Below are 12,295 nucleotides of genomic sequence, written 5' to 3' on the forward strand. Positions count from 1 at the left end.
TATTTGACACCTTCTTTGCTCTCAGTGCTATAAATGCCACAGGGTAAAGAACTGTCATTTTAATCTTTGTATGCTTAGCACCTCACACAGTTCCTGTTTAATAAATGTTTGTGAAGTCAGCGTAGTAACTATTTAGTGATGGAGGTGAGACTGATATTGAATAACCACAACATAAGGCAATTCTTTTCAAATGTCATAAAGATGATTAAAAACAGTATTGTAAAGAAGTCAGAAGAAGATTCTGTTGCTTCTTGCTGGTATGATCTCGGTGGGGGGGGGGGCGCTTCGAGGAGGAGGTCGTATTTAAGCTGAACTTTGAAATATCATTAGGATGGATATTTGTCTCAAATCTGTACCCATAATTTGAGCATATATTATTTTTTTATTTTAGAGGGAAAGAGAGAGAGAGGGCACGGGTGGGGGAGAGGGGCTGCCGGAGAGAGAGAATCTTAAGCAGGCTCCGCACTGAGCGTGGAGCCAGACGCGGGGCTCAGTCCCACAACCCTGGGATCATGGCCTGAGCTGAAATCAAGAGTTGGATGCTTAACTGACTGAGCCACCCAGGTGCCCCTTGATATATATTTTTGATGGTTTTTTTTTCTTCATTTAAAAAGAGGCTTGGTGAAATTTTACTGTCGATGTTTTGATAGCTCCAAAAAAGGAAGCAAACAATTGGATATTTTTGAGATATGAAAAGATAGAAGACATGATCTAAGAAGATATTTTATGCTAATTTCCAAATATGAGAAGTTTAAGTTTGGCTCAGATCCTCTGAGTTGTTTAGACTGCCTTCAATCTTTGTTACATACACTGAATTTACTGAGACCCCAGATAATGAGGGCATGTTATAAAGAAGAAACTTGGGAATTATTTGGGGGAATTTATACAATGCTTCCAGCTTCTTAGGATATTATATATTTACTCCTTTCCCCTTATTTTTCCTTGTCCCCACTGTTTCATAGTTTTTCTTCAGGAATCATGAACCTAATTAGAGTCTTACAGATCCCTGGAAATTTAGGCAATAAGGACAACTTTTTATCTAACATAGTTCTAAATTTCTTGGGATGCAAAAAAAAAATAGTTTTGTTTTTTGTTTTTTATTTTTTTGCTTCATACTGCCTATGACTGTTCAATACACATACACACACACACATTCACACTTGGTATAGAATACCTTTCTGGTAGGTATGAAGCCCTCTTTTTTTTTGATGCATTTATAGATAACCATGAATGCGGGGAAAGGCTTAGGAAGTGAGCAAAGCATACTCTGAATGCATGTCTAAATTCTTAGAATTCAAATGTGTTATTGAGATTCTATTAGTAAGATGTTTGATCTCCTATTAAAATATCCTCATAAAAATTTCTTTGTGAAAATTACAAAATGCTAGACTTTTATTATATATTAGTTACCCAAAACAATTCCTCAACAGAGTCCTAGAGAAAACTGAAGTTTTTAATTAAGTAATTTCCTGGATATCTAGCCCTCTAAGACCTTGTGGTAGTGACTAATTTTGAAACAATCACTAAAGGCAGACACTGCTACTCTCCACATGTTATTGAAAAGAGGATTCATCAAATTATGTAGGGAATTACATGGATTATCAGAGCTAAATAGAGCACAAACAGAACCGACAGAAACAAAAAAATAAAACTGGACCATAAAGTCGTTGATTGACTTTTCTACTGGCAAATCAAAGTGTATTGCAGGTTTTTCCTGCTATTTGAAAGTTTACTTTATGCCATTTTGCTTTACAAACGACCTACATTAATACCTAATTTTCATTAATTGAAAGAAATCCGAAGAGAATTTTTGCTTTTATGTCATGGTAATTGCTTCTTTGTTTTCTGCCATTTTGGCTTGCAAAAGCTTTCATAGGAATGCTCTACTTTCCAATAGTGGGGTGGGGAGGAGACCTGTTTTTGTACACATTTCTGAGCCTAAAGTGATCTCCAATTCATGTTCCAACTCACATTTAGTTAAATTATTTACAAACCTTGTATTGAATTGTCTTGGATCCTCTTGAAAAGAATCTATCGGTATCCTTTGCTATTCTTATTCTTATGATCTGATCTCAAAAGCCCAAATGATTTGGAAAGCAAAAGATACTTGCATATCATTTTCCCACATGGATAAAGCTTAGGAATCAAAAGTCTATATTATATTAGAAGTAAGGTTCTTTTGTTTGTGAGGAACAGAAACCATCTCTGGCTCGCTTAAGCAAAGAAGGAAATGTTAATTATAAGGATACTGGAGGAGCTCCAAGAAATTGAGTGATGAGCTCAACAACTGAGCAGTAAGACAGGCAAAAACCCAGGGCTGCTGTGGGAATCTTAATAGCAGAAACTTCTCTCTGGGTTCTCCGTTTACATGACCTGGATCCACCAGCAATTCCTATACTTTGCATCTTCTTAAATTTCAGAATGTTGAGTGATGGAGTTTGTTTCCACTCAGATTATTCATTAAGGTGCATGAACAATGTCAGGTTTGATTAGCACGGAAATCACTGAGCAGAGGTGTCTGATTTCTGCTGGCTTCTGGGCAGTGTGGTATGGGGAGAGAGCTAAGGGGATTGTGAGCTTAGATCACTACTTTGTAGGTAAATAGTAACTTCCTAAGTGCCTTTCTAAATAAATTGTGGTAAAATACATATAACATAAAACTTGCCATCTTAACCATTTTAAGTATAAAATTCAGTGGCATTAATCATATTTACAATGTTGTGCAGCCATCACCACTATCCATTTTCAGATTTTTCATCATCCCAGACAGAAAGTCTGTACTCTTTAGATAATCACTTTCCCCACTTCCCCTCTGTGACTCCTAGTCTACTTTCTGTCTCTTTGAATTTACCTATTCCAGGTGCCTCACATAAATGGAATCATACAATATTTGTCCTTTTGTGTCTAGGCTTATTTTACTAACTATAATGTCTTCAAGCATCATCCATATTGTAGCATGTACCAGTACTCCGTTCCATTTTATCACCAAATAATATCCTATTGGAAGGATTTAGCATGTGTGTTTATCTCTTCATCCGTTGATGGTTATTTGGGGTTGATTACATTTTTAATTGTTATGAATGACGCTGCCATGAATATTCATGCACAGGTTTTTGTGTGGATATATATATATTTTGTGTGGATATATATTTTTAATTCTTTTGGGTATATATCTAACAATGGAATTGGGGGGTCATATGGTAACCTCTTTCACATTTTGCCTCAGCCTTTCCTATTCTTATCTTGCTCTACCCTTTTACCTCCCTACTATCTTACTATATACAATATAATTTACTATGTAATGTACCCATTGTTTATCATATGTCTATGAACTCTTTGAAGGTGGGGATCTTTTTGTTTTGTCAATGAGTATCTCAAGTGCTTGGCTCAATAAATATTTATTGAATTAGAATATATATATTCTCAGGGTTCCTGGGTGGTTCAGCTGGTCAAGCATCTGACTCTTGAATTGGGCTCAGGTCATGATCTCAGTGTTGTGGGACTGAGACTGCATCAGGCTCTGTGCTGAGTGTGGACCCTTCTTAAGATTCTCTCTCCTTCTCTCTCTGTTTCCTCTCTCCACCCCTCCTTCCCTGTCCCAAGCTGCTTGTGTGCACACTCTCTCTAGAATAATAAAAAAAGAGAATATATGTATTGTCAAATCTCTAAGTAGCTGTTAACATCAGTCCTTCTCCGGAAAGAAATCAATCTAATTGTTCTTATTAAATGTTTTGAGAATCTATATAGGTAATTCTTTTGAAACACATGAAAGTTGCCATTAGTTTTATGGTGCCATTAAACCTCACTATCATAGGGAGTTCAATAATCTCTTGGGTCATATCTCTGCACCTAACTAGCCCAACATGTGATAAATCCTATAGTCTAGAAAAAGTAATGTGTATAGCCTTGTTTAATAGCCACATGAAAGAAAAGTTGATATTTCAGAAAGTTCGATTTTGTTTTTAATGTGTGCAAAGGGTGAATTTGTCATCTCTTTCGCTTTGTGGATAGTATATGATATATCCAGGGAGACATTTTGGCAAAAAAAGTTTAGTTGGGAATAATTTGCTAATGTGAAACCAGAGAATAGTTGGAGAATTTATAGAACTTAAGAAAAATAGAATGACAACTTGTAATTTTTATTTTTGAAATTTAAGGATAAGTGTCTGGAAAATTTAAAAAGTAAGACAATGTCATTCTATTTCCTTTAGTTCTAATGTGCCATGATCTTCTATGATAGGTGTTTAAAATGTAATATTTTTAGAAAAGTACATTTGAGATGAAAGATACAAAACATGATCAGTTTTGCTTCATTTCTGTAACATCCACATTAATTCAGTGGAAGTACATCACACCAATTAAAGACAGTGACTTAAAAAATATATTATACAAGTCATCAACACAGTTACATTAGGGATCCAAAAGAAGTTAATGATTTAAGGACTAGCTACTTGTGTTTGGCTAAAGTGTTCAAGGTCATTGCTGATATCAGGGACATAACTACTTAAACATTTGCATTTCAAGTAGATTTTTGGCTTCAACCATGTTTTCAAAGAGGGTAATTTCAAACCTGGTTTGTTAAAATAGGCAGGAAATGTAAAGAAAGGAATTTTGTTGTTTTAAGGACTCTATGCTTGTGGCTAGGAATGGTAAATATTATGACACTTTTAAATCAAATTAAGCCTCATTGTCAATGAAAGTGTTAGTTATTTAAAACTTTACCAAATTAATCCATTTCTAGGATTAAGAACAAATGAAAATAGAGCCTCTATTTACATTTCTTCACTATTTACCTGGCAGGACATGATTTAATAGTTGAGTTCTAGGGGCGCCTGGGTGGCGCAGTCGGTTAAGCGTCTGACTTCAGCCAGGTCACGATCTCGCGGTCCGTGAGTTCGAGCCCCGCGTCAGGCTCTGGGCTGATGGCTCGGAGCCTGGAGCCTGTTTCCGATTCTGTGTCTCCCTCTCTCTCTGCCCCTCCCCCATTCATGCTCTGTCTCTCTCTGTCCCAAAAATAAATAAACGTTGAAAAAAAAAATTAAAAAAAAAATAGTTGAGTTCTAATTCTAAATTCATGTGAAGAATGAGCCTCCTTTCCCAATCAGTACAAATGAAGTCATTGTTATCTGTTAGGGTGAAACCAAGTGCTTATTTCCAGTCTTAGCTGCTAAAGAATCTCTCAGAAAGGCTTTTAAAAATATTATCAAATTGCAAGTATAATAACACTTTGTTAATTATTGAAGAATCTGAATAAAGAATTGTTTAGATAAATTGTCATGTAGGACCTTTGAGAGGCAGTAATTACCTTGGCATAAAAAGTTATACCATGACAGTTTTCTAAAGAGTGTGGGGCACCTGGGTGGCTCAGTCAGTTGAGCATCTGACTTCAGCTCAGGTCATGATCTCACGGTTTGTGGGTTGAGCCCCGTGTCGGGCTCTGTGCTGACAGCTCAGAGCCTGGGGCCTGCTTCGGATTCTGTGTCAGTCTCTCTGCTCCCACTCATGCTCTGCCTCTCTCTCCTTCAAAAATAAATAAACATTAAAACAATTTTTTTAAAGAGTAGATCAACATTCATATTGCACTTTTTTTTCAAAATGGAATTATAATTAATATGATAAACTCTAAAGAATTGATGCCAACTGCATCATTTAGTTTGAGAGCAATTTAACTTAGCAAAATACATTTTTTTTTAATTTTTTTTTCAACGTTTATTTATTTTTGGGACAGAGAGAGACAGAGCATGAATGGGGGAGGGGCAGAGAGAGAGGGAGACACAGAATCAGAAACAGGCTCCAGGCTCCGAGCCATCAGCCCAGAGCCCGACGCGGGGCTTGAACTCACGGACCGCGAGATCGTGACCTGGCTGAAGTCGGACGCTTAACCGACTGCGCCACCCAGGCGCCCCGCAAAATACATTTTAATTTCAGTTTCCATATCAGAGACTGCTAGTTATTCTCTCAAATTCATTTTTCCTTTCTTCCTTTTTATTTATTTATTTAATAGAATTTATTGTGAGATTGGTTTCCATACTATTTTCTTTTCTTCCATACTAACAGAAGTATTTTAGTTTGTGGGTGCCTAGAGTAAAGACCACATTTCCCAGCCTCCCTTGCAGCCAGGGTGGTCATGGACTATACTTGGAGGTCGGGCCTTTAAAGAAGGCTTTTATTGCCCTCCTCCCCACCCCACCGCCTTCAGTTAATTGCAATATGAGCAGGTAAGAAACCATCTTGAATCATGGTGATAATAGAGCATCTATAAATGAGCCTGTTCTCTGGATATCCTCAAATCCTGGCTTGACTATATTCTAACAGATGATGAAACTGGATAGGCACACAAAGGCCAGATCATATTCCCCATTAGGTAATGTGAAGCCATTGAAGGATTTTTAAGCAGGATAGTGAAATGATCAGGTTTTGCTGTAGGGGGATCAGACAGTGGTAAAGAGCAAGAATAGAATAAGGTTGGAAATGGTAGACATGGGAAGAATCAGGGTCATATGTAAGGCAGCCTGAGCCAGGCAGCTGTGCTGGGGATGAAAAGTAGCTTATCATAGAATCACTGAAGGGACAGTATCTCTGGTTAGTGTTTCACTTACCAGACCTAAAAAGTTTCATAGATTAAAATATTCATTGTGACTTTTGAGGCTTTATTTTAAGAATGAAACACATGGGGTGCTGGGTGGCTCAGTCAGTTAGGCGTCCGACTTCAGCTCAGGCAATGATCTCAAGCCTTGTTGAGTTCGAGCCCTGTGCCTGGCTCTGTGCTGACAGCTGAGAGCCTGGAACCTTCTTCGGATTGTGTTTCCCTCACTCTTAGCCCTTCCCTGCTCCCCCTGCTCCCCCTGCTCGTGCTCTGTGTCTCTCTGTCTCTCAAAAATAAATAAACATTGAAGAAAAAATTTAGAAATTTCTTAAAAAAAAAAAAAACGAAACATATAGAAAGAAGTTTCTGTTTCATTTGCTTATGTTTGGATAAAATGTCATGAAGTCCAGCACAACCTCACGCTTTTGGGGGCTCTGAGATCCAAGCCTCATCTTGTTCCATGCTTTCCTCTGCTGGCTCTCTGCTTCAGGCACAATGCTTCCCTCCCCCTCTCCCCTTTTTTAGGTGCACAAACATTCTGAGCTTCCTCTTACCACAGGGCCTTTTCACACATTTTCTTCTCTGTCTGGTAGGTTTCCTCACTTAACCCCATGCCTTTCACCTAATTTATACCTATTCATTATTCAGATTTCAGCTCAGTGACCCTTCTGCAGTAAACTTTTCCTGATCTCCCAGACTATGTGAGTTCCCTTTCTATATGCTCATACAGCACCATACTTTTTTTTTTTTTTTCCTTCAGAGAGTTTATCACAGCTATAGTTTTAATTTTACTTAAGGTTACTCTGTAAGGGCAGAGACCATGTCTGGTTTTGTTCACAATCATGTTCCTAATGCTTCACACAGTATTCGTCAGATAGTAGGTACTCAGGAAATTTTGTGTTTGATTCAGACAAACCTGGTTTCAAATCACACTGTACCTCTTGGTATTACCTTAAGAAGGACTTAACACCTGAAACCTCAATTTCTTTATCTGTAGAGTGGGATTATTGCCTAGTTTATACTATTGTGATAAGATTAATTAACATATGTGGAACACTTAGTAAGAATCAAACCCTTAGCATCAGGCGCCTAAATTAAATAGGGTAGAAACCATAAATATTCAAAAAATCAACATGAGTCTCCTTTTGGAAGCTTGGTTGACTTCAGAGTGCATCGATGTTGAAAGTTCTGCTGTATTATGTTTATAAAATTTTGCAGTAAAACAATTTAAGCTGGTGTTTGTTTAGTAAGCTGTTCAAAGGCACAATGCCTTATCTATTATTTATTTTGGTTTTGGCTTTTTTTCTTCCTTACTTTGATAGTGCACGTCACTAAATTGCAAGCACCTACATTTATCTTTTATTAGTGATTTGATGCCTGCTATCTTTTTGATGTAATGGGAACACCTGAAGTGTACCAACATTAGTAATAACCTTAGAATTGCTTGGCATATATATGTATATATATATGGCATATATATGTACGGTATATATATGTATATGTATATGCCATATATATGTATATACATATGGCATATATATGGCATACACACACACACACACACACACCCTGTCTTCCTTGACTAGAATTTTCAAGTCTTGTTACATTTTGTTTGTTTATTTATTTATTTATTATTTAAAAATTTTTAATTTAAGTAGGCTCCACACCCAACGTGGAGCTTGAGCTCACCACCCTGAGATCAAGAGTCCTAGGCTCCACCAACTGAGCCAGCCAGGCACCCCAAGTCTTGTTACATTTTAAAGACAACATATTATTTTAGTTGCTAATATTTCTTCCCTGGTAGAACATAGTGGTAAAAGAAAACAATTTTGTTTAATTTATTGAAACAAAAACAAATGTTTGCTTTGGAGCCATGAGAATAGAGGTTTTGCACAACTTTTCTCTGGACAGCTGGTGCTACTATACTTCTCTAGTCTCCTATGGGCCAAGATCTCCTAATGAACTTCCGTGAATGGTTGAGGGATTAGCAAAAACTGCTATCTAATTTGGATAATTAGTCAATTTACAAATAAACAAATTTGCCTAGGATAATCTTGTTAAATTTTGAACAGTGACTAATCAAATTATGATGGCCTCTTATCTTGGGAATACTAACGATTTTTAGACACAATCATGGGGGTCTGAAAGGCATAGAGAGTGTCTCTTGTATATACCAAACAAACAAAATGATGCAGGCTGTAGCCTTCTTTTAGTTATGCCATAAAAGGAGATTTTACTATTTACTGGAATCTTGATATATATATACACACACAAACTATTGAAGAATCCTTATAAATTAAAGCATTAAAAAACGCTTATACCCTCCACTTTATTTTTTTTTAACTTTTAAAATATTTATTTATTTTTGAGAGAGAGAGAGAGAGAGAGAGAGAGACAGAGAGACAGAGAGACAGAGAGACAGAGCATGAGCAGGGGAGGGGCAGAGAGAGGGGGAGACACAGAATCCGAAGCAGGCTCCAGGCTGTGAGCTGTCAGCACAGAGCCTGATGTATGGCTCGAACTCACGAGCTGTGAGATCATGACCTGATCTAAAGTCGAACAGTTAACCAACTGGGCAGGTGCCCCATACCCTCCCACTTTATAAACTTGTTTGAAAGTTTCTCCCCGATGCTTCCTTGTAGCTAACATAAATTCCTTATGTTGCAGTTTGTATTCATTTGCTATTTCTAGACTAGAGTCATGGATAAGAGCTCAAAAATGTCACATTCCTTGTTATGATAGAACTAGTGAATTTGAGGATGCTTTATTAATCAGGCTGTTTTTTTATTGAAAGAAACAGAAGACCCGGTTGGAACAATTGTCAGCAGAGAACTTTGTAATCAAGGTAACTGAAGGGTCTAGTCATAGGTTTGTTACAGACTCCTTCCCTTGATTCCATTGTGTCTGGAGTGTTAGTTCCATCCTCAGGCAAGCCTCTGCCTATGGTGACTGCCAGGCTGCTAGCAGCTTCTGCCTCACAGTACCCTATCCTCTTAGCCCAGAGCTGAAAAGAGTGCCTCATTTCCATGAACTCCAGAAGTGTGCAATTGTCACTGTTGCAGTGACTAGGATAATGGTCCCATCTTTGGCCAAACACTGTGGCCAGGGAATGAGATGCTCTGCTTACAGGGATGATACCATCATGCCCTGGGTGGGAGAAGAGCCCATCTCTGTTATTCTGTCAGGGTTCTGTTGCCAGAGAAAGGCAGTGGGTGCTGGAAAGGCAAAGACAACACGTGTCCACTGCAGCCAAATAGGATTCTCTTACCCTCCAGGAAGCCACATTTCCTATGTCCTTCCAATCAGGTTTTCAAATGTGAAGACTTTAATTATCTTTGGTGCTTATAGAAGACTATTTCTGTTTCTAGTTTATTACTTTGGGATTTAAACAATTTTTTTTAAATGTTTGTTTATTTTTGAGAGAGAGAGAGGGAGAGACACAGAGACACAGAGCATGAGGAGGGAAGGGGCAGAGAGAGAGGGAAACACAGAATCCGTAACAGGCTCCAGGCTCTGAGCTGTCAGCACAGAGCTCAATGCAGGGCTCAAATGCTGGGACAGCAAGATCATGCCCTGAGCTGAAGTTGGAGGCTTAACTGACCGAACCACTCAGGTGCCTCAACTTTGGGGCTTTTTAATGCTAGCACTGTTTCAGATGGAGTTTACTTTCTGACGAAAAGGAGAATTACGTGAGTACTTTTACATGCCATACTAAAGTCTCAGGTCTGGTCTGGTCTAAACTTCCTTGGCATCAGCTCTTGAAGGAAAGGACTCTGAGGAAATCAAGTGTCATGGTGAGAGGTCAAAGAGGGAAGACAGCAGTTTATTGTATCTAAATGTACCTAAATGATACCTTAACAATGTTTTTACAAAATAGGGAGTTTATGAAGCAGGCTTTTCAAAGTAAGTACCTTATTCATAAGCACATGAATCAACATGCTTTGATAAATGAATCTCATCGTGAAAGTATATGCATTAGAATCTCTATTTCTTAAAGTGAATTTTATTGTGAGTGTATCTGCTTTTTTTTTTAAAGCAAAATAAACCAATTTTAGGCTTATATTTTCAATTTTAGTGTACATGTAAATTTCTTGAGATAGAAATCTGTCTCATACATCTTTGTATTCCCAGTAAATGCTAGTTGCAAAGATGTGCAGCGTATCAATCAGTATCAGTATTGGTTATTGGGTAATTAGCAAACATTTACCATTTTTAATTTATATAATACTGGATAATAAACATACAAATTATTTTTATGTACAAAAATGAATTGCAGCATTCCACAGAAAACATACTTCACTAAACTACTAACCTATGGATAATATGGTTAAAATGTTTTAATCAAAACAATACAGTATTTTTCAGAGCCAAATATGTGGAACTAATTTAATTATTAGTTTTTCTGTATAAAGAAGATAAACTATTCTCATTTTCCCTTGTTTAATGTTTCCAATATTATTTTCTTTTTTTTAATTTATATATGAAATTTATTGTGAAATTGGTTTCCATACAACACCCAGTGCTCATCCCAAAAGGTGCCCTCCTCAATACCCATTACCCACCCTCTCCTCCCTCCCACCCCCCATCAACCCTTAGTTCGTTCTCAGTTCTCAACAGTCTCTTATGCTTTGGCTCTCTCCCACTCTAACCTCTTTTTTTTTTTTTTCCCTTCCCCTCCCCCATGGGTTCCTGTTAAGTTTCTCAGGATCCACATAAGAGTGAAACCATATGGTATCTGTCTTTCTCTGTATGGCTTATTTCACTTAGCATCACACTCTCCAGTTCCATCCACGTTGCTACAAAAGGCCATATTTCATTTTTTCTCATTGCCACGTAGTATTCCATAGTGTATATAAACCACAATTTCTTTATCCATTCATCAGTTGATGGACATTTAGGCTCTTTCCATAATTTGGCTATTGTTGAGAGTGCTGCTATGAACATTGGGGTACAAGTGCCCCTATGCATCAGTACTCCTGTGTCCCTTGGATAAATTCCTAGCAGTGCTATTGCTGGGTCATAGGGTAGGTCTATTTTTAATTTTCTGAGGAACCTCCACACTGCTTTCCAGAGCGGCTGCACCAATTTGCATTCCCACCAACAGTGCAAGAGGGTTCCCGTTTCTCCACATCCTCTCCAGCATCTGTAGTCTCCTGATTTGTTCATTTTGGCCACTCTGACTGGCGTGAGGTGATACCTGAGTGTGGTTTTGATTTGTATTTCCCTGATAAGGAGCGACGCTGAACATCTTTTCATGTGCCTGTTGGCCATCCGGATGTCTTCTTTAGAGAAGTGTCTATTCATGTTTTCTGCCCATTTCTTCACTGGGTTATTTGCTTTTCGGGTGTGGAGTTTGGTGAGCTCTTTATAGATTTTGGAGACTAGCCCTTTGTCCGATATGTCATTTGCAAATATCTTTTCCCATTCCGTTGGTTGCCTTTTAGTTTTGTTGGTTGTTTCCTTTGCTGTGCAGAAGCTTTTTATCTTCATAAGGTCCCAGTAATTCACTTTTGCTTTTAATTCCCTTGCCTTTGGGGATGTGTTGAGTAAGAGATTGCTACGGCTGAGGTCAGAGAGGTCTTTTCCTGCTTTCTCCTCTAGGGTTTTGATGGTTTCCTGTCTCACATTCAGGTCCTTGATCCATTTTGAGTTTATTTTTGTGAATATTAGTATTTTAAAGGATGGTAACTGTGTAGAGGTAATCTTAAC

The 12,295-nt window shown here is 37.9% G+C and overlaps 1 protein-coding gene across 4 annotated transcripts in view; it reads left to right on the forward strand.

The window, feature by feature from the left end:
• ITPR2 (inositol 1,4,5-trisphosphate receptor type 2) overlaps positions 1–12,295 on the forward strand; it is a 509,643-nt gene that overhangs the window by 6,429 nt on the left and 490,919 nt on the right. The gene's annotated exons all lie outside the window — the stretch shown is intronic.

The sequence above is a fragment of the Herpailurus yagouaroundi genome, unplaced genomic scaffold (genome assembly GCF_014898765.1).
Source record: "Herpailurus yagouaroundi ecotype Mexico unplaced genomic scaffold, PumYag 166, whole genome shotgun sequence".
Taxonomy (NCBI): Eukaryota; Metazoa; Chordata; class Mammalia; order Carnivora; family Felidae; genus Herpailurus; species Herpailurus yagouaroundi.